Source organism: Haliotis rufescens, unplaced genomic scaffold (genome assembly GCF_023055435.1).
Source record: "Haliotis rufescens isolate VD_foot unplaced genomic scaffold, xgHalRufe1.0.p SCAF_7, whole genome shotgun sequence".
Lineage (NCBI taxonomy): Eukaryota > Metazoa > Mollusca > Gastropoda > Lepetellida > Haliotidae > Haliotis > Haliotis rufescens.
In genome coordinates this window covers 19,678,815-19,694,858 of record NW_025964361.1, presented here as the reverse complement: position 1 = coordinate 19,694,858, position 16,044 = coordinate 19,678,815, and the positions used below count along the sequence as shown (strand labels likewise).

Here is a 16,044-nt window from a genome sequence, read left to right as displayed (position 1 = left end):
ATAATTAATCAACAGTGGACACAGTCAACACAATACGCTGTGTGTGCCAGCAAGAGAGAAGTAAAATAACAATTCATAGAAGAGCAAAAACATCAAGGTTCAGGCGAGGCTCGAACTCGCGGCCTTCTGCGTGTGAAGCAGACGTGATAACCACTACACCACTGAACCTCAGCTGTGTTGGTGGCAGTGTTTGTAAAGACTTATACCTGCCACGGACACTAACAGAGCACGGCAAGTTGAGGATCTGCTGAGGGGTGGTGTACATGTGTAAAAGGCGACAAGAAACAAAACATTAAGAAGTAACAAGCCCCCTTCGCTGGTGGTAGGTTTTTACCCGAGAAAGAGAGATGTATACATTCCATGAAATAATGGAAATCCCCCCAAAAGTAAGGTTCCGGCGAGGCTCGAACTCGCGGCCTTCTGCGTGTTAAGCAGACGTGATAACCACTACACCACGGAACCACCTGTAAACGAACATGAATCTCTTTCGTGTACCATTGATTGTATGTTTTCTTTTCTCTCACAGAATTTCCTCTTACTGGTTCCATCATTTCCAATATCAGGACTTTGTATCATTGAAACATGACTGGAAACGTATTGGATCACGATCAGGGGGCTAATTAAGGTGTAATGATGTCTTATCTCACAAACTTCCCACCAGCTTCTCTCAACTAGACATTTAACACCATGTATATTGATGTCTTATCTCACAAACATCCCACCAACTTCTCTCAACTGGACAGTTTACACAGGAGCAGCCATACAGTCTAAATCACGGTCAATGGGAGATAACCACTGCCACGATGTAATCACCAAACAATATACATTGTACAAACCACTTCAGCTGTTGACATTATCTGTACTCTCTATGTTTTTTTCGCAAATCACAAACGTGGAATGAATCCTAAGTACACAGAGGTGGCGATGTCTGTAACTGATTGACCTGATGAAGATTTTTCAAAAGATTTAGCAGGAATGTTACATGATGTTGCATACCACACTGGCGTGCCTTTTGAAAAGAAGTAGGTACAAATTCCGCCATATGTTAGTTAAGATCATACTTTTAGGGATCATTTCTATAGTATGCATCGCCATGACTTCAGGTAAAACTGACAGTCTACCAAACCACGAGGACGATAGACAGCCTCTCTTTCTGAGCGCGAAGCGAACCAGGGTGAGTGCCAGCTCAGGCTAGTAACTCTGGTTATTGATGATCGTTCCTCTCAGTCACATGTGGCAGAGATGGAGGGAAGAGAGGCATTCTGAGTGGTTTGGCTTATCTATTTTTCCAAGTAAATGTCGATTAGCCACTTCATATAGACACTTTGTGCGTGACTTCATAATTAATCAACAGTGGACACAGTCAACACAATACGCTGTGTGTGCCAGCAGGAGAGAAGTAAAATAACAATTCATAGAAGAGCAAAAACATCAAGGTTCAGGCGAGGCTCGAACTCGCGGCCTTCTGCGTGTGAAGCAGACGTGATAACCACTACACCACTGAACCTCAGCTGTGTTGGGGGCAGTGTTTGTAAAGACTTATACCTGCCACGGACACTAACAGAGCACGGCAAGTTGAGGATCTGCTGAGGGGTGGTGTACATGTGTAAAAGGCGACAAGAAACAAAACATTAAGAAGTAACAAGCCCCCTTCGCTGGTGGTAGGTTTTTACCCGAGAAAGAGAGATGTATACATTCCATGAAATAATGGAAATCCCCCAAAAAGTAAGGTTCCGGCGAGGCTCGAACTCGCGGCCTTCTGCGTGTTAAGCAGACGTGATAACCACTACACCACGGAACCACCTGTAAACGAACATGAATCTCTTTCGTGTACCATTGATTGTATGTTTTCTTTTCTCTCACAGAATTTCCTCTTACTGGTTCCATCATTTCCAATATCAGGACTTTGTATCATTGAAACATGACTGGAAACGTATTGGATCACGATCAGGGGGCTAATTAAGGTGTAATGATGTCTTATCTCACAAACTTCCCACCAGCTTCTCTCAACTAGACAGTTAACACCATGTATATTGATGTCTTATCTCACAAACATCCCACCAACTTCTCTCAACTGGACAGTTTACACAGGAGCAGCCATACAGTCTAAATCACGGTCAATGGGAGATAACCATTGCCACGATATAATCACCAAACAATATACATTGTACAAACCACTTCAGCTGTTGACATTATCTGTACTCTCTATGTTTTTTTCGTAAATCACAAACGTGGAATGAATCCTAAGTACACAGAGGTGGCGATGTCTGTAACTGATTGACCTGATGAAGATTTTTCAAAAGATTTAGCAGGAATGTTACATGCTGTTGCATACCACACTGGCGTGCCTTTTGAAAAGAAGTAGGTACAAATTCCGCCATATGTTAGTTAAGATCATACTTTTAGGGATCATTTCTATAGTATGCATCGCCATGACTTCAGGTAAAACTGACAGTCTACCAAACCACGAGGACGATAGACAGCCTCTCTTTCTGAGCGCGAAGCGAACCAGGGTGAGTGCCAGCTCAGGCTAGTAACTCTGGTTATTGATGACCGTTCCTCTCAGTCACATGTGGCAGAGATGGAGGGAAGAGAGGCATTCTGAGTGGTTTGGCTTATCTATTTTTCCAAGTAAATGTCGATTAGCCACTTCATATAGACACTTTGTGCGTGACTTCATAATTAATCAACAGTGGACACAGTCAACACAATACGCTGTGTGTGCCAGCAAGAGAGAAGTAAAATAACAATTCATAGAAGAGCAAAAACATCAAGGTTCAGGCGAGGCTCGAACTCGCGGCCTTCTGCGTGTGAAGCAGACGTGATAACCACTACACCACTGAACCTCAGCTGTGTTGGTGGCAGTGTTTGTAAAGACTTATACCTGCCACGGACACTAACAGAGCACGGCAAGTTGAGGATCTGCTGAGGGGTGGTGTACATGTGTAAAAGGCGACAAGAAACAAAACATTAAGAAGTAACAAGCCCCCTTCGCTGGTGGTAGGTTTTTACCCGAGAAAGAGAGATGTATACATTCCATGAAATAATGGAAATCCCCCAAAAAGTAAGGTTCCGGCGAGGCTCGAACTCGCGGCCTTCTGCGTGTTAAGCAGACGTGATAACCACTACACCACGGAACCACCTGTTAAGAAACATGAATCTCTTTCGTGTACCATTGATTGTATGTTTTCTTTTCTCTCACGGCATTTCCTCTTACTGGTTCCATCATTTCCAATATCAGGACTTTGTATCATTGAAACATGACTGGAAACGTATTGGATCACGATCAGGGGGCTAATTAAGGTGTAATGATGTCTTATCTCACAATTTTCCCACCAGCTTCTCTCAACTAGACAGTTAACACCATGTATATTGATGTCTTATCTCACAAACATCCCACCAACTTCTCTCAACTGGACAGTTTACACAGGAGCAGCCATACAGTCTCAATCACGGTCAATGGGAGATAACCACTGCCACGATGTAATCACCAAACAATATACATTGTACAAACCACTTCAGCTGTTGACATTATCTGTACTCTCTGGTTTTTTCGCAAATCACAAACGTGGAATGAATCCTAAGTACACAGAGGTGGCGATGTCTGTAACTGATTGACCTGATGAAGATTTTTCAAAAGATTTAGCAGGAATGTTACATGATGTTGCATACCACACTGGCGTGCCTTTTGAAAAGAAGTAGGTACAAATTCCGCCATATGTTAGTTAAGATCATACTTTTAGGGATCATTTCTATAGTATGCATCGCCATGACTTCAGGTAAAACTGACAGTCTACCAAACCACGAGGACGATAGACAGCCTCTCTTTCTGAGCGCGAAGCGAACCAGGGTGAGTGCCAGCTCAGGCTAGTAACTCTGGTTATTGATGATCGTTCCTCTCAGTCACATGTGGCAGAGATGGAGGGAAGAGAGGCATTCTGAGTGGTTTGGCTTATCTATTTTTCCAAGTAAATGTCGATTAGCCACTTCATATAGACACTTTGTGCGTGACTTCATAATTAATCAACAGTGGACACAGTCAACACAATACGCTGTGTGTGCCAGCAAGAGAGAAGTAAAATAACAATTCATAGAAGAGCAAAAACATCAAGGTTCAGGCGAGGCTCGAAATCGCGGCCTTCTGCGTGTGAAGCAGACGTGATAACCACTACACCACTGAACCTCAGCTGTGTTGGTGGCAGTGTTTGTAAATACTTATACCTGCCACGGACACTAACAGAGCACGGCAAGTTGAGGATCTGCTGAGGGGTGGTGTACATGTGTAAAAGGCGACAAGAAACAAAACATTAAGAAGTAACAAGCCCCCTTCGCTGGTGGTGGGTTTTTACCCGAGAAAGAGAGATGTATACATTCCATGAAATAATGGAAATCCCCCAAAAAGTAAGGTTCCGGCGAGGCTCGAACTCGCGGCCTTCTGCGTGTAAAGCAGACGTGATAACCACTACACCACGGAACCACCTGTAAACGAACATGAATCTCTTTCGTGTACCATTGATTGTATGTTTTCTTTTCTCTCACGGCATTTCCTCTTACTGGTTCCATCATTTCCAATATCAGGACTTTGTATCATTGAAACATGACTGGAAACGTATTGGATCACGATCAGGGGGCTAATTAAGGTGTAATGATGTCTTATCTCACAATTTTCCCACCAGCTTCTCTCAACTAGACAGTTAACACCATGTATATTGATGTCTTATCTCACAAACATCCCACCAACTTCTCTCAACTGGACAGTTTACACAGGAGCAGCCATACAGTCTCAATCACGGTCAATGGGAGATAACCACTGCCACGATGTAATCACCAAACAATATACATTGTACAAACCACTTCAGCTGTTGACATTATCTGTACTCTCTGGTTTTTTCGCAAATCACAAACGTGGAATGAATCCTAAGTACACAGAGGTGGCGATGTCTGTAACTGATTGACCTGATGAAGATTTTTCAAAAGATTTAGCAGGAATGTTACATGATGTTGCATACCACACTGGCGTGCCTTTTGAAAAGAAGTAGGTACAAATTCCGCCATATGTTAGTTAAGATCATACTTTTAGGGATCATTTCTATAGTATGCATCGCCATGACTTCAGGTAAAACTGACAGTCTACCAAACCACGAGGACGATAGACAGCCTCTCTTTCTGAGCGCGAAGCGAACCAGGGTGAGTGCCAGCTCAGGCTAGTAACTCTGGTTATTGATGACCGTTCCTCTCAGTCACATGTGGCAGAGATGGAGGGAAGAGAGGCATTCTGAGTGGTTTGGCTTATCTATTTTTCCAAGTAAATGTCGATTAGCCACTTCATATAGACACTTTGTGCGTGACTTCATAATTAATCAACAGTGGACACAGTCAACACAATACGCTGTGTGTGCCAGCAAGAGAGAAGTAAAATAACAATTCATAGAAGAGCAAAAACATCAAGGTTCAGGCGAGGCTCGAACTCGCGGCCTTCTGCGTGTGAAGCAGACGTGATAACCACTACACCACTGAACCTCAGCTGTGTTGGTGGCAGTGTTTGTAAAGACTTATACCTGCCACGGACACTAACAGAGCACGGCAAGTTGAGGATCTGCTGAGGGGTGGTGTACATGTGTAAAAGGCGACAAGAAACAAAACATTAAGAAGTAACAAGCCCCCTTCGCTGGTGGTAGGTTTTTACCCGAGAAAGAGAGATGTATACATTCCATGAAATAATGGAAATCCCCCAAAAAGTAAGGTTCCGGCGAGGCTCGAACTCGCGGCCTTCTGCGTGTTAAGCAGACGTGATAACCACTACACCACGGAACCACCTGTTAAGAAACATGAATCTCTTTCGTGTACCATTGATTGTATGTTTTCTTTTCTCTCACGGCATTTCCTCTTACTGGTTCCATCATTTCCAATATCAGGACTTTGTATCATTGAAACATGACTGGAAACGTATTGGATCACGATCAGGGGGCTAATTAAGGTGTAATGATGTCTTATCTCACAATTTTCCCACCAGCTTCTCTCAACTAGACAGTTAACACCATGTATATTGATGTCTTATCTCACAAACATCCCACCAACTTCTCTCAACTGGACAGTTTACACAGGAGCAGCCATACAGTCTCAATCACGGTCAATGGGAGATAACCACTGCCACGATGTAATCACCAAACAATATACATTGTACAAACCACTTCAGCTGTTGACATTATCTGTACTCTCTGGTTTTTTCGCAAATCACAAACGTGGAATGAATCCTAAGTACACAGAGGTGGCGATGTCTGTAACTGATTGACCTGATGAAGATTTTTCAAAAGATTTAGCAGGAATGTTACATGATGTTGCATACCACACTGGCGTGCCTTTTGAAAAGAAGTAGGTACAAATTCCGCCATATGTTAGTTAAGATCATACTTTTAGGGATCATTTCTATAGTATGCATCGCCATGACTTCAGGTAAAACTGACAGTCTACCAAACCACGAGGACGATAGACAGCCTCTCTTTCTGAGCGCGAAGCGAACCAGGGTGAGTGCCAGCTCAGGCTAGTAACTCTGGTTATTGATGACCGTTCCTCTCAGTCACATGTGGCAGAGATGGAGGGAAGAGAGGCATTCTGAGTGGTTTGGCTTATCTATTTTTCCAAGTAAATGTCGATTAGCCACTTCATATAGACACTTTGTGCGTGACTTCATAATTAATCAACAGTGGACACAGTCAACACAATACGCTGTGTGTGCCAGCAAGAGAGAAGTAAAATAACAATTCATAGAAGAGCAAAAACATCAAGGTTCAGGCGAGGCTCGAAATCGTGGCCTTCTGCGTGTGAAGCAGACGTGATAACCACTACACCACTGAACCTCAGCTGTGTTGGTGGCAGTGTTTGTAAAGACTTATACCTGCCACGGACACTAACAGAGCACGGCAAGTTGAGGATCTGCTGAGGGGTGGTGTACATGTGTAAAAGGCGACAAGAAACAAAACATTAAGAAGTAACAAGCCCCCTTCGCTGGTGGTGGGTTTTTACCCGAGAAAGAGAGATGTATACATTCCATGAAATAATGGAAATCCCCCAAAAAGTAAGGTTCCGGCGAGGCTCGAACTCGCGGCCTTCTGCGTGTAAAGCAGACGTGATAACCACTACACCACGGAACCACCTGTAAACGAACATGAATCTCTTTCGTGTACCATTGATTGTATGTTTTCTTTTCTCTCACGGCATTTCCTCTTACTGGTTCCATCATTTCCAATATCAGGACTTTGTATCATTGAAACATGACTGGAAACGTATTGGATCACGATCAGGGGGCTAATTAAGGTGTAATGATGTCTTATCTCACAAACTTCCCACCAGCTTCTCTCAACTAGACAGTTAACACCATATATATTGATGTCTTATCTCACAAACATCCCACCAACTTCTCTCAACTGGACAGTTTACACAGGAGCAGCCATACAGTCTAAATCACGGTCAATGGGAGATAACCATTGCCACGATGTAATCACCAAACAATATACATTGTACAAACCACTTCAGCTGTTGACATTATCTGTACTCTCTATGTTTTTTTCGTAAATCACAAACGTGGAATGAATCCTAAGTACACAGAGGTGGCGATGTCTGTAACTGATTGACCTGATGAAGATTTTTCAAAAGATTTAGCAGGAATGTTACATGATGTTGCATACCACACTGGCGTGCCTTTTGAAAAGAAGTAGGTACAAATTCCGCCATATGTTAGTTAAGATCATACTTTTAGGGATCATTTCTATAGTATGCATCGCCATGACTTCAGGTAAAACTGACAGTCTACCAAACCACGAGGACGATAGACAGCCTCTCTTTCTGAGCGCGAAGCGAACCAGGGTGAGTGCCAGCTCAGGCTAGTAACTCTGGTTATTGATGATCGTTCCTCTCAGTCACATGTGGCAGAGATGGAGGGAAGAGAGGCATTCTGAGTGGTTTGGCTTATCTATTTTTCCAAGTAAATGTCGATTAGCCACTTCATATAGACACTTTGTGCGTGACTTCATAATTAATCAACAGTGGACACAGTCAACACAATACGCTGTGTGTGCCAGCAAGAGAGAAGTAAAATAACAATTCATAGAAGAGCAAAAACATCAAGGTTCAGGCGAGGCTCGAACTCGCGGCCTTCTGCGTGTGAAGCAGACGTGATAACCACTACACCACTGAACCTCAGCTGTGTTGGTGGCAGTGTTTGTAAAGACTTATACCTGCCACGGACACTAACAGAGCACGGCAAGTTGAGGATCTGCTGAGGGGTGGTGTACATGTGTAAAAGGCGACAAGAAACAAAACATTAAGAAGTAACAAGCCCCCTTCGCTGGTGGTAGGTTTTTACCCGAGAAAGAGAGATGTATACATTCCATGAAATAATGGAAATCCCCCAAAAAGTAAGGTTCCGGCGAGGCTCGAACTCGCGGCCTTCTGCGTGTTAAGCAGACGTGATAACCACTACACCACGGAACCACCTGTAAAGGAACAAGAATCTCTTTCGTGTACCATTGATTGTATGTTTTCTTTTCTCTCACAGAATTTCCTCTTACTGGTTCCATCATTTCCAATATCAGGACTTTGTATCATTGAAACATGACTGGAAACGTATTGGATCACGATCAGGGGGCTAATTAAGGTGTAATGATGTCTTATCTCACAAACTTCCCACCAGCTTCTCTCAACTAGACATTTAACACCATGTATATTGATGTCTTATCTCACAAACATCCCACCAACTTCTCTCAACTGGACAGTTTACACAGGAGCAGCCATACAGTCTAAATCACGGTCAATGGGAGATAACCACTGCCACGATGTAATCACCAAACAATATACATTGTACAAACCACTTCAGCTGTTGACATTATCTGTACTCTCTATGTTTTTTTCGCAAATCACAAACGTGGAATGAATCCTAAGTACACAGAGGTGGCGATGTCTGTAACTGATTGACCTGATGAAGATTTTTCAAAAGATTTAGCAGGAATGTTACATGATGTTGCATACCACACTGGCGTGCCTTTTGAAAAGAAGTAGGTACAAATTCCGCCATATGTTAGTTAAGATCATACTTTTAGGGATCATTTCTATAGTATGCATCGCCATGACTTCAGGTAAAACTGACAGTCTACCAAACCACGAGGACGATAGACAGCCTCTCTTTCTGAGCGCGAAGCGAACCAGGGTGAGTGCCAGCTCAGGCTAGTAACTCTGGTTATTGATGATCGTTCCTCTCAGTCACATGTGGCAGAGATGGAGGGAAGAGAGGCATTCTGAGTGGTTTGGCTTATCTATTTTTCCAAGTAAATGTCGATTAGCCACTTCATATAGACACTTTGTGCGTGACTTCATAATTAATCAACAGTGGACACAGTCAACACAATACGCTGTGTGTGCCAGCAGGAGAGAAGTAAAATAACAATTCATAGAAGAGCAAAAACATCAAGGTTCAGGCGAGGCTCGAACTCGCGGCCTTCTGCGTGTGAAGCAGACGTGATAACCACTACACCACTGAACCTCAGCTGTGTTGGTGGCAGTGTTTGTAAAGACTTATACCTGCCACGGACACTAACAGAGCACGGCAAGTTGAGGATCTGCTGAGGGGTGGTGTACATGTGTAAAAGGCGACAAGAAACAAAACATTAAGAAGTAACAAGCCCCCTTCGCTGGTGGTAGGTTTTTACCCGAGAAAGAGAGATGTATACATTCCATGAAATAATGGAAATCCCCCAAAAAGTAAGGTTCCGGCGAGGCTCGAACTCGCGGCCTTCTGCGTGTTAAGCAGACGTGATAACCACTACACCACGGAACCACCTGTAAAGGAACAAGAATCTCTTTCGTGTACCATTGATTGTATGTTTTCTTTTCTCTCACGGCATTTCCTCTTACTGGTTCCATCATTTCCAATATCAGGACTTTGTATCATTGAAACATGACTGGAAACGTATTGGATCACGATCAGGGGGCTAATTAAGGTGTAATGATGTCTTATCTCACAATTTTCCCACCAGCTTCTCTCAACTAGACAGTTAACACCATGTATATTGATGTCTTATCTCACAAACATCCCACCAACTTCTCTCAACTGGACAGTTTACACAGGAGCAGCCATACAGTCTCAATCACGGTCAATGGGAGATAACCACTGCCACGATGTAATCACCAAACAATATACATTGTACAAACCACTTCAGCTGTTGACATTATCTGTACTCTCTATGTTTTTTTCGTAAATCACAAACGTGGAATGAATCCTAAGTACACAGAGGTGGCGATGTCTGTAACTGATTGACCTGATGAAGATTTTTCAAAAGATTTAGCAGGAATGTTACATGATGTTGCATACCACACTGGCGTGCCTTTTGAAAAGAAGTAGGTACAAATTCCGCCATATGTTAGTTAAGATCATACTTTTAGGGATCATTTCTATAGTATGCATCGCCATGACTTCAGGTAAAACTGACAGTCTACCAAACCACGAGGACGATAGACAGCCTCTCTTTCTGAGCGCGAAGCGAACCAGGGTGAGTGCCAGCTCAGGCTAGTAACTCTGGTTATTGATGATCGTTCCTCTCAGTCACATGTGGCAGAGATGGAGGGAAGAGAGGCATTCTGAGTGGTTTGGCTTATCTATTTTTCCAAGTAAATGTCGATTAGCCACTTCATATAGACACTTTGTGCGTGACTTCATAATTAATCAACAGTGGACACAGTCAACACAATACGCTGTGTGTGCCAGCAAGAGAGAAGTAAAATAACAATTCATAGAAGAGCAAAAACATCAAGGTTCAGGCGAGGCTCGAACTCGCGGCCTTCTGCGTGTGAAGCAGACGTGATAACCACTACACCACTGAACCTCAGCTGTGTTGGTGGCAGTGTTTGTAAAGACTTATACCTGCCACGGACACTAACAGAGCACGGCAAGTTGAGGATCTGCTGAGGGGTGGTGTACATGTGTAAAAGGCGACAAGAAACAAAACATTAAGAAGTAACAAGCCCCCTTCGCTGGTGGTAGGTTTTTACCCGAGAAAGAGAGATGTATACATTCCATGAAATAATGGAAATCCCCCAAAAAGTAAGGTTCCGGCGAGGCTCGAACTCGCGGCCTTCTGCGTGTTAAGCAGACGTGATAACCACTACACCACGGAACCACCTGTAAAGGAACAAGAATCTCTTTCGTGTACCATTGATTGTATGTTTTCTTTTCTCTCACAGAATTTCCTCTTACTGGTTCCATCATTTCCAATATCAGGACTTTGTATCATTGAAACATGACTGGAAACGTATTGGATCACGATCAGGGGGCTAATTAAGGTGTAATGATGTCTTATCTCACAAACTTCCCACCAGCTTCTCTCAACTAGACATTTAACACCATGTATATTGATGTCTTATCTCACAAACATCCCACCAACTTCTCTCAACTGGACAGTTTACACAGGAGCAGCCATACAGTCTAAATCACGGTCAATGGGAGATAACCACTGCCACGATGTAATCACCAAACAATATACATTGTACAAACCACTTCAGCTGTTGACATTATCTGTACTCTCTATGTTTTTTTCGCAAATCACAAACGTGGAATGAATCCTAAGTACACAGAGGTGGCGATGTCTGTAACTGATTGACCTGATGAAGATTTTTCAAAAGATTTAGCAGGAATGTTACATGATGTTGCATACCACACTGGCGTGCCTTTTGAAAAGAAGTAGGTACAAATTCCGCCATATGTTAGTTAAGATCATACTTTTAGGGATCATTTCTATAGTATGCATCGCCATGACTTCAGGTAAAACTGACAGTCTACCAAACCACGAGGACGATAGACAGCCTCTCTTTCTGAGCGCGAAGCGAACCAGGGTGAGTGCCAGCTCAGGCTAGTAACTCTGGTTATTGATGATCGTTCCTCTCAGTCACATGTGGCAGAGATGGAGGGAAGAGAGGCATTCTGAGTGGTTTGGCTTATCTATTTTTCCAAGTAAATGTCGATTAGCCACTTCATATAGACACTTTGTGCGTGACTTCATAATTAATCAACAGTGGACACAGTCAACACAATACGCTGTGTGTGCCAGCAGGAGAGAAGTAAAATAACAATTCATAGAAGAGCAAAAACATCAAGGTTCAGGCGAGGCTCGAACTCGCGGCCTTCTGCGTGTGAAGCAGACGTGATAACCACTACACCACTGAACCTCAGCTGTGTTGGTGGCAGTGTTTGTAAAGACTTATACCTGCCACGGACACTAACAGAGCACGGCAAGTTGAGGATCTGCTGAGGGGTGGTGTACATGTGTAAAAGGCGACAAGAAACAAAACATTAAGAAGTAACAAGCCCCCTTCGCTGGTGGTAGGTTTTTACCCGAGAAAGAGAGATGTATACATTCCATGAAATAATGGAAATCCCCCAAAAAGTAAGGTTCCGGCGAGGCTCGAACTCGCGGCCTTCTGCGTGTTAAGCAGACGTGATAACCACTACACCACGGAACCACCTGTAAAGGAACAAGAATCTCTTTCGTGTACCATTGATTGTATGTTTTCTTTTCTCTCACGGCATTTCCTCTTACTGGTTCCATCATTTCCAATATCAGGACTTTGTATCATTGAAACATGACTGGAAACGTATTGGATCACGATCAGGGGGCTAATTAAGGTGTAATGATGTCTTATCTCACAATTTTCCCACCAGCTTCTCTCAACTAGACAGTTAACACCATGTATATTGATGTCTTATCTCACAAACATCCCACCAACTTCTCTCAACTGGACAGTTTACACAGGAGCAGCCATACAGTCTCAATCACGGTCAATGGGAGATAACCACTGCCACGATGTAATCACCAAACAATATACATTGTACAAACCACTTCAGCTGTTGACATTATCTGTACTCTCTATGTTTTTTTCGCAAATCACAAACGTGGAATGAATCCTAAGTACACAGAGGTGGCGATGTCTGTAACTGATTGACCTGATGAAGATTTTTCAAAAGATTTAGCAGGAATGTTACATGATGTTGCATACCACACTGGCGTGCCTTTTGAAAAGAAGTAGGTACAAATTCCGCCATATGTTAGTTAAGATCATACTTTTAGGGATCATTTCTATAGTATGCATCGCCATGACTTCAGGTAAAACTGACAGTCTACCAAACCACGAGGACGATAGACAGCCTCTCTTTCTGAGCGCGAAGCGAACCAGGGTGAGTGCCAGCTCAGGCTAGTAACTCTGGTTATTGATGACCGTTCCTCTCAGTCACATGTGGCAGAGATGGAGGGAAGAGAGGCATTCTGAGTGGTTTGGCTTATCTATTTTTCCAAGTAAATGTCGATTAGCCACTTCATATAGACACTTTGTGCGTGACTTCATAATTAATCAACAGTGGACACAGTCAACACAATACGCTGTGTGTGCCAGCAAGAGAGAAGTAAAATAACAATTCATAGAAGAGCAAAAACATCAAGGTTCAGGCGAGGCTCGAACTCGCGGCCTTCTGCGTGTGAAGCAGACGTGATAACCACTACACCACTGAACCTCAGCTGTGTTGGTGGCAGTGTTTGTAAAGACTTATACCTGCCACGGACACTAACAGAGCACGGCAAGTTGAGGATCTGCTGAGGGGTGGTGTACATGTGTAAAAGGCGACAAGAAACAAAACATTAAGAAGTAACAAGCCCCCTTCGCTGGTGGTAGGTTTTTCCCCGAGAAAGAGAGATGTATACATTCCATGAAATAATGGAAATCCCCCAAAAAGTAAGGTTCCGGCGAGGCTCGAACTCGCGGCCTTCTGCGTGTTAAGCAGACGTGATAACCACTACACCACGGAACCACCTGTAAAGGAACATGAATCTCTTTCGTGTACCATTGATTGTATGTTTTCTTTTCTCTCACAGAATTTCCTCTTACTGGTTCCATCATTTCCAATATCAGGACTTTGTATCATTGAAACATGACTGGAAACGTATTGGATCACGATCAGGGGGCTAATTAAGGTGTAATGATGTCTTATCTCACAATTTTCCCACCAGCTTCTCTCAACTAGACAGTTAACACCATGTATATTGATGTCTTATCTCACAAACATCCCACCAACTTCTCTCAACTGGACAGTTTACACAGGAGCAGCCATACAGTCTAAATCACGGTCAATGGGAGATAACCATTGCCACGATGTAATCACCAAACAATATACATTGTACAAACCACTTCAGCTGTTGACATTATCTGTACTCTCTATGTTTTTTTCGCAAATCACAAACGTGGAATGAATCCTAAGTACACAGAGGTGGCGATGTCTGTAACTGATTGACCTGATGAAGATTTTTCAAAAGATTTAGCAGGAATGTTACATGATGTTGCATACCACACTGGCGTTCCTTTTGAAAAGAAGTAGGTACAAATTCCGCCATATGTTAGTTAAGATCATACTTTTAGGGATCATTTCTATAGTATGCATCGCCATGACTTCAGGTAAAACTGACAGTCTACCAAACCACGAGGACGATAGACAGCCTCTCTTTCTGAGCGCGAAGCGAACCAGGGTGAGTGCCAGCTCAGGCTAGTAACTCTGGTTATTGATGATCGTTCCTCTCAGTCACATGTGGCAGAGATGGAGGGAAGAGAGGCATTCTGAGTGGTTTGGCTTATCTATTTTTCCAAGTAAATGTCGATTAGCCACTTCATATAGACACTTTGTGCGTGACTTCATAATTAATCAACAGTGGACACAGTCAACACAATACGCTGTGTGTGCCAGCAGGAGAGAAGTAAAATAACAATTCATAGAAGAGCAAAAACATCAAGGTTCAGGCGAGGCTCGAACTCGCGGCCTTCTGCGTGTGAAGCAGACGTGATAACCACTACACCACTGAACCTCAGCTGTGTTGGTGGCAGTGTTTGTAAAGACTTATACCTGCCACGGACACTAACAGAGCACGGCAAGTTGAGGATCTGCTGAGGGGTGGTGTACATGTGTAAAAGGCGACAAGAAACAAAACATTAAGAAGTAACAAGCCCCCTTCGCTGGTGGTAGGTTTTTACCCGAGAAAGAGAGATGTATACATTCCATGAAATAATGGAAATCCCCCAAAAAGTAAGGTTCCGGCGAGGCTCGAACTCGCGGCCTTCTGCGTGTTAAGCAGACGTGATAACCACTACACCACGGAACCACCTGTAAAGGAACAAGAATCTCTTTCGTGTACCATTGATTGTATGTTTTCTTTTCTCTCACGGCATTTCCTCTTACTGGTTCCATCATTTCCAATATCAGGACTTTGTATCATTGAAACATGACTGGAAACGTATTGGATCACGATCAGGGGGCTAATTAAGGTGTAATGATGTCTTATCTCACAATTTTCCCACCAGCTTCTCTCAACTAGACAGTTAACACCATGTATATTGATGTCTTATCTCACAAACATCCCACCAACTTCTCTCAACTGGACAGTTTACACAGGAGCAGCCATACAGTCTCAATCACGGTCAATGGGAGATAACCACTGCCACGATGTAATCACCAAACAATATACATTGTACAAACCACTTCAGCTGTTGACATTATCTGTACTCTCTATGTTTTTTTCGCAAATCACAAACGTGGAATGAATCCTAAGTACACAGAGGTGGCGATGTCTGTAACTGATTGACCTGATGAAGATTTTTCAAAAGATTTAGCAGGAATGTTACATGATGTTGCATACCACACTGGCGTGCCTTTTGAAAAGAAGTAGGTACAAATTCCGCCATATGTTAGTTAAGATCATACTTTTAGGGATCATTTCTATAGTATGCATCGCCATGACTTCAGGTAAAACTGACAGTCTACCAAACCACGAGGACGATAGACAGCCTCTCTTTCTGAGCGCGAAGCGAACCAGGGTGAGTGCCAGCTCAGGCTAGTAACTCTGGTTATTGATGACCGTTCCTCTCAGTCACATGTGGCAGAGATGGAGGGAAGAGAGGCATTCTGAGTGGTTTGGCTTATCTATTTTTCCAAGTAAATGTCGATTAGCCACTTCATATAGA

At 43.2% G+C, this 16,044-nt stretch overlaps 36 non-coding genes across 36 annotated transcripts; 12 read left to right on the top strand and 24 right to left on the bottom strand.

Annotated features, from left to right (window-relative positions):
* Positions 1 to 95: 95 nt before the first annotated feature.
* Trnav-cac lies at positions 96 to 168 on the bottom strand. Its single transcript has one exon. It is a non-coding gene; the product is annotated as a tRNA-Val (tRNA).
* A 221-nt stretch (positions 169 to 389) lies between these two features.
* On the bottom strand, positions 390 to 462 carry Trnav-aac. The gene has a single exon. It is a non-coding gene; the product is annotated as a tRNA-Val (tRNA).
* A 589-nt stretch (positions 463 to 1,051) lies between these two features.
* LOC125376324 lies at positions 1,052 to 1,271 on the top strand. Its single transcript, XR_007219182.1, has one exon. It is a non-coding gene; the product is annotated as a small nucleolar RNA U3 (small nucleolar RNA).
* A 163-nt stretch (positions 1,272 to 1,434) lies between these two features.
* On the bottom strand, positions 1,435 to 1,507 carry Trnav-cac. Its single transcript has one exon. It is a non-coding gene; the product is annotated as a tRNA-Val (tRNA).
* A 221-nt stretch (positions 1,508 to 1,728) lies between these two features.
* Positions 1,729 to 1,801, bottom strand: Trnav-aac. The gene has a single exon. It is a non-coding gene; the product is annotated as a tRNA-Val (tRNA).
* A 589-nt stretch (positions 1,802 to 2,390) lies between these two features.
* Positions 2,391 to 2,610, top strand: LOC125376286. The gene has a single exon (XR_007219146.1). It is a non-coding gene; the product is annotated as a small nucleolar RNA U3 (small nucleolar RNA).
* Positions 2,611 to 2,773: 163 nt separating this feature from the next.
* Trnav-cac lies at positions 2,774 to 2,846 on the bottom strand. Its single transcript has one exon. It is a non-coding gene; the product is annotated as a tRNA-Val (tRNA).
* Positions 2,847 to 3,067: 221 nt separating this feature from the next.
* Trnav-aac lies at positions 3,068 to 3,140 on the bottom strand. Its single transcript has one exon. It is a non-coding gene; the product is annotated as a tRNA-Val (tRNA).
* Positions 3,141 to 3,727: 587 nt separating this feature from the next.
* Positions 3,728 to 3,947, top strand: LOC125376323. Its single transcript, XR_007219181.1, has one exon. It is a non-coding gene; the product is annotated as a small nucleolar RNA U3 (small nucleolar RNA).
* A 163-nt stretch (positions 3,948 to 4,110) lies between these two features.
* Trnav-cac lies at positions 4,111 to 4,183 on the bottom strand. Its single transcript has one exon. It is a non-coding gene; the product is annotated as a tRNA-Val (tRNA).
* A 221-nt stretch (positions 4,184 to 4,404) lies between these two features.
* Positions 4,405 to 4,477, bottom strand: Trnav-uac. The gene has a single exon. It is a non-coding gene; the product is annotated as a tRNA-Val (tRNA).
* Positions 4,478 to 5,064: 587 nt separating this feature from the next.
* On the top strand, positions 5,065 to 5,284 carry LOC125376285. Its single transcript, XR_007219145.1, has one exon. It is a non-coding gene; the product is annotated as a small nucleolar RNA U3 (small nucleolar RNA).
* A 163-nt stretch (positions 5,285 to 5,447) lies between these two features.
* On the bottom strand, positions 5,448 to 5,520 carry Trnav-cac. Its single transcript has one exon. It is a non-coding gene; the product is annotated as a tRNA-Val (tRNA).
* Positions 5,521 to 5,741: 221 nt separating this feature from the next.
* Trnav-aac lies at positions 5,742 to 5,814 on the bottom strand. The gene has a single exon. It is a non-coding gene; the product is annotated as a tRNA-Val (tRNA).
* A 587-nt stretch (positions 5,815 to 6,401) lies between these two features.
* Positions 6,402 to 6,621, top strand: LOC125376284. Its single transcript, XR_007219144.1, has one exon. It is a non-coding gene; the product is annotated as a small nucleolar RNA U3 (small nucleolar RNA).
* A 163-nt stretch (positions 6,622 to 6,784) lies between these two features.
* Trnav-cac lies at positions 6,785 to 6,857 on the bottom strand. Its single transcript has one exon. It is a non-coding gene; the product is annotated as a tRNA-Val (tRNA).
* A 221-nt stretch (positions 6,858 to 7,078) lies between these two features.
* On the bottom strand, positions 7,079 to 7,151 carry Trnav-uac. The gene has a single exon. It is a non-coding gene; the product is annotated as a tRNA-Val (tRNA).
* A 589-nt stretch (positions 7,152 to 7,740) lies between these two features.
* Positions 7,741 to 7,960, top strand: LOC125376322. The gene has a single exon (XR_007219180.1). It is a non-coding gene; the product is annotated as a small nucleolar RNA U3 (small nucleolar RNA).
* A 163-nt stretch (positions 7,961 to 8,123) lies between these two features.
* Positions 8,124 to 8,196, bottom strand: Trnav-cac. The gene has a single exon. It is a non-coding gene; the product is annotated as a tRNA-Val (tRNA).
* Positions 8,197 to 8,417: 221 nt separating this feature from the next.
* On the bottom strand, positions 8,418 to 8,490 carry Trnav-aac. The gene has a single exon. It is a non-coding gene; the product is annotated as a tRNA-Val (tRNA).
* Positions 8,491 to 9,079: 589 nt separating this feature from the next.
* On the top strand, positions 9,080 to 9,299 carry LOC125376321. The gene has a single exon (XR_007219179.1). It is a non-coding gene; the product is annotated as a small nucleolar RNA U3 (small nucleolar RNA).
* Positions 9,300 to 9,462: 163 nt separating this feature from the next.
* Positions 9,463 to 9,535, bottom strand: Trnav-cac. The gene has a single exon. It is a non-coding gene; the product is annotated as a tRNA-Val (tRNA).
* A 221-nt stretch (positions 9,536 to 9,756) lies between these two features.
* Positions 9,757 to 9,829, bottom strand: Trnav-aac. The gene has a single exon. It is a non-coding gene; the product is annotated as a tRNA-Val (tRNA).
* Positions 9,830 to 10,418: 589 nt separating this feature from the next.
* On the top strand, positions 10,419 to 10,638 carry LOC125376320. The gene has a single exon (XR_007219178.1). It is a non-coding gene; the product is annotated as a small nucleolar RNA U3 (small nucleolar RNA).
* Positions 10,639 to 10,801: 163 nt separating this feature from the next.
* Positions 10,802 to 10,874, bottom strand: Trnav-cac. Its single transcript has one exon. It is a non-coding gene; the product is annotated as a tRNA-Val (tRNA).
* Positions 10,875 to 11,095: 221 nt separating this feature from the next.
* On the bottom strand, positions 11,096 to 11,168 carry Trnav-aac. The gene has a single exon. It is a non-coding gene; the product is annotated as a tRNA-Val (tRNA).
* Positions 11,169 to 11,757: 589 nt separating this feature from the next.
* On the top strand, positions 11,758 to 11,977 carry LOC125376319. The gene has a single exon (XR_007219177.1). It is a non-coding gene; the product is annotated as a small nucleolar RNA U3 (small nucleolar RNA).
* Positions 11,978 to 12,140: 163 nt separating this feature from the next.
* Positions 12,141 to 12,213, bottom strand: Trnav-cac. The gene has a single exon. It is a non-coding gene; the product is annotated as a tRNA-Val (tRNA).
* A 221-nt stretch (positions 12,214 to 12,434) lies between these two features.
* Positions 12,435 to 12,507, bottom strand: Trnav-aac. The gene has a single exon. It is a non-coding gene; the product is annotated as a tRNA-Val (tRNA).
* Positions 12,508 to 13,096: 589 nt separating this feature from the next.
* LOC125376283 lies at positions 13,097 to 13,316 on the top strand. The gene has a single exon (XR_007219143.1). It is a non-coding gene; the product is annotated as a small nucleolar RNA U3 (small nucleolar RNA).
* Positions 13,317 to 13,479: 163 nt separating this feature from the next.
* Positions 13,480 to 13,552, bottom strand: Trnav-cac. Its single transcript has one exon. It is a non-coding gene; the product is annotated as a tRNA-Val (tRNA).
* Positions 13,553 to 13,773: 221 nt separating this feature from the next.
* On the bottom strand, positions 13,774 to 13,846 carry Trnav-aac. Its single transcript has one exon. It is a non-coding gene; the product is annotated as a tRNA-Val (tRNA).
* A 589-nt stretch (positions 13,847 to 14,435) lies between these two features.
* Positions 14,436 to 14,655, top strand: LOC125376318. The gene has a single exon (XR_007219176.1). It is a non-coding gene; the product is annotated as a small nucleolar RNA U3 (small nucleolar RNA).
* A 163-nt stretch (positions 14,656 to 14,818) lies between these two features.
* Trnav-cac lies at positions 14,819 to 14,891 on the bottom strand. The gene has a single exon. It is a non-coding gene; the product is annotated as a tRNA-Val (tRNA).
* Positions 14,892 to 15,112: 221 nt separating this feature from the next.
* On the bottom strand, positions 15,113 to 15,185 carry Trnav-aac. Its single transcript has one exon. It is a non-coding gene; the product is annotated as a tRNA-Val (tRNA).
* Positions 15,186 to 15,774: 589 nt separating this feature from the next.
* On the top strand, positions 15,775 to 15,994 carry LOC125376282. Its single transcript, XR_007219142.1, has one exon. It is a non-coding gene; the product is annotated as a small nucleolar RNA U3 (small nucleolar RNA).
* The last annotated feature ends 50 nt before the right edge of the window (positions 15,995 to 16,044 follow it).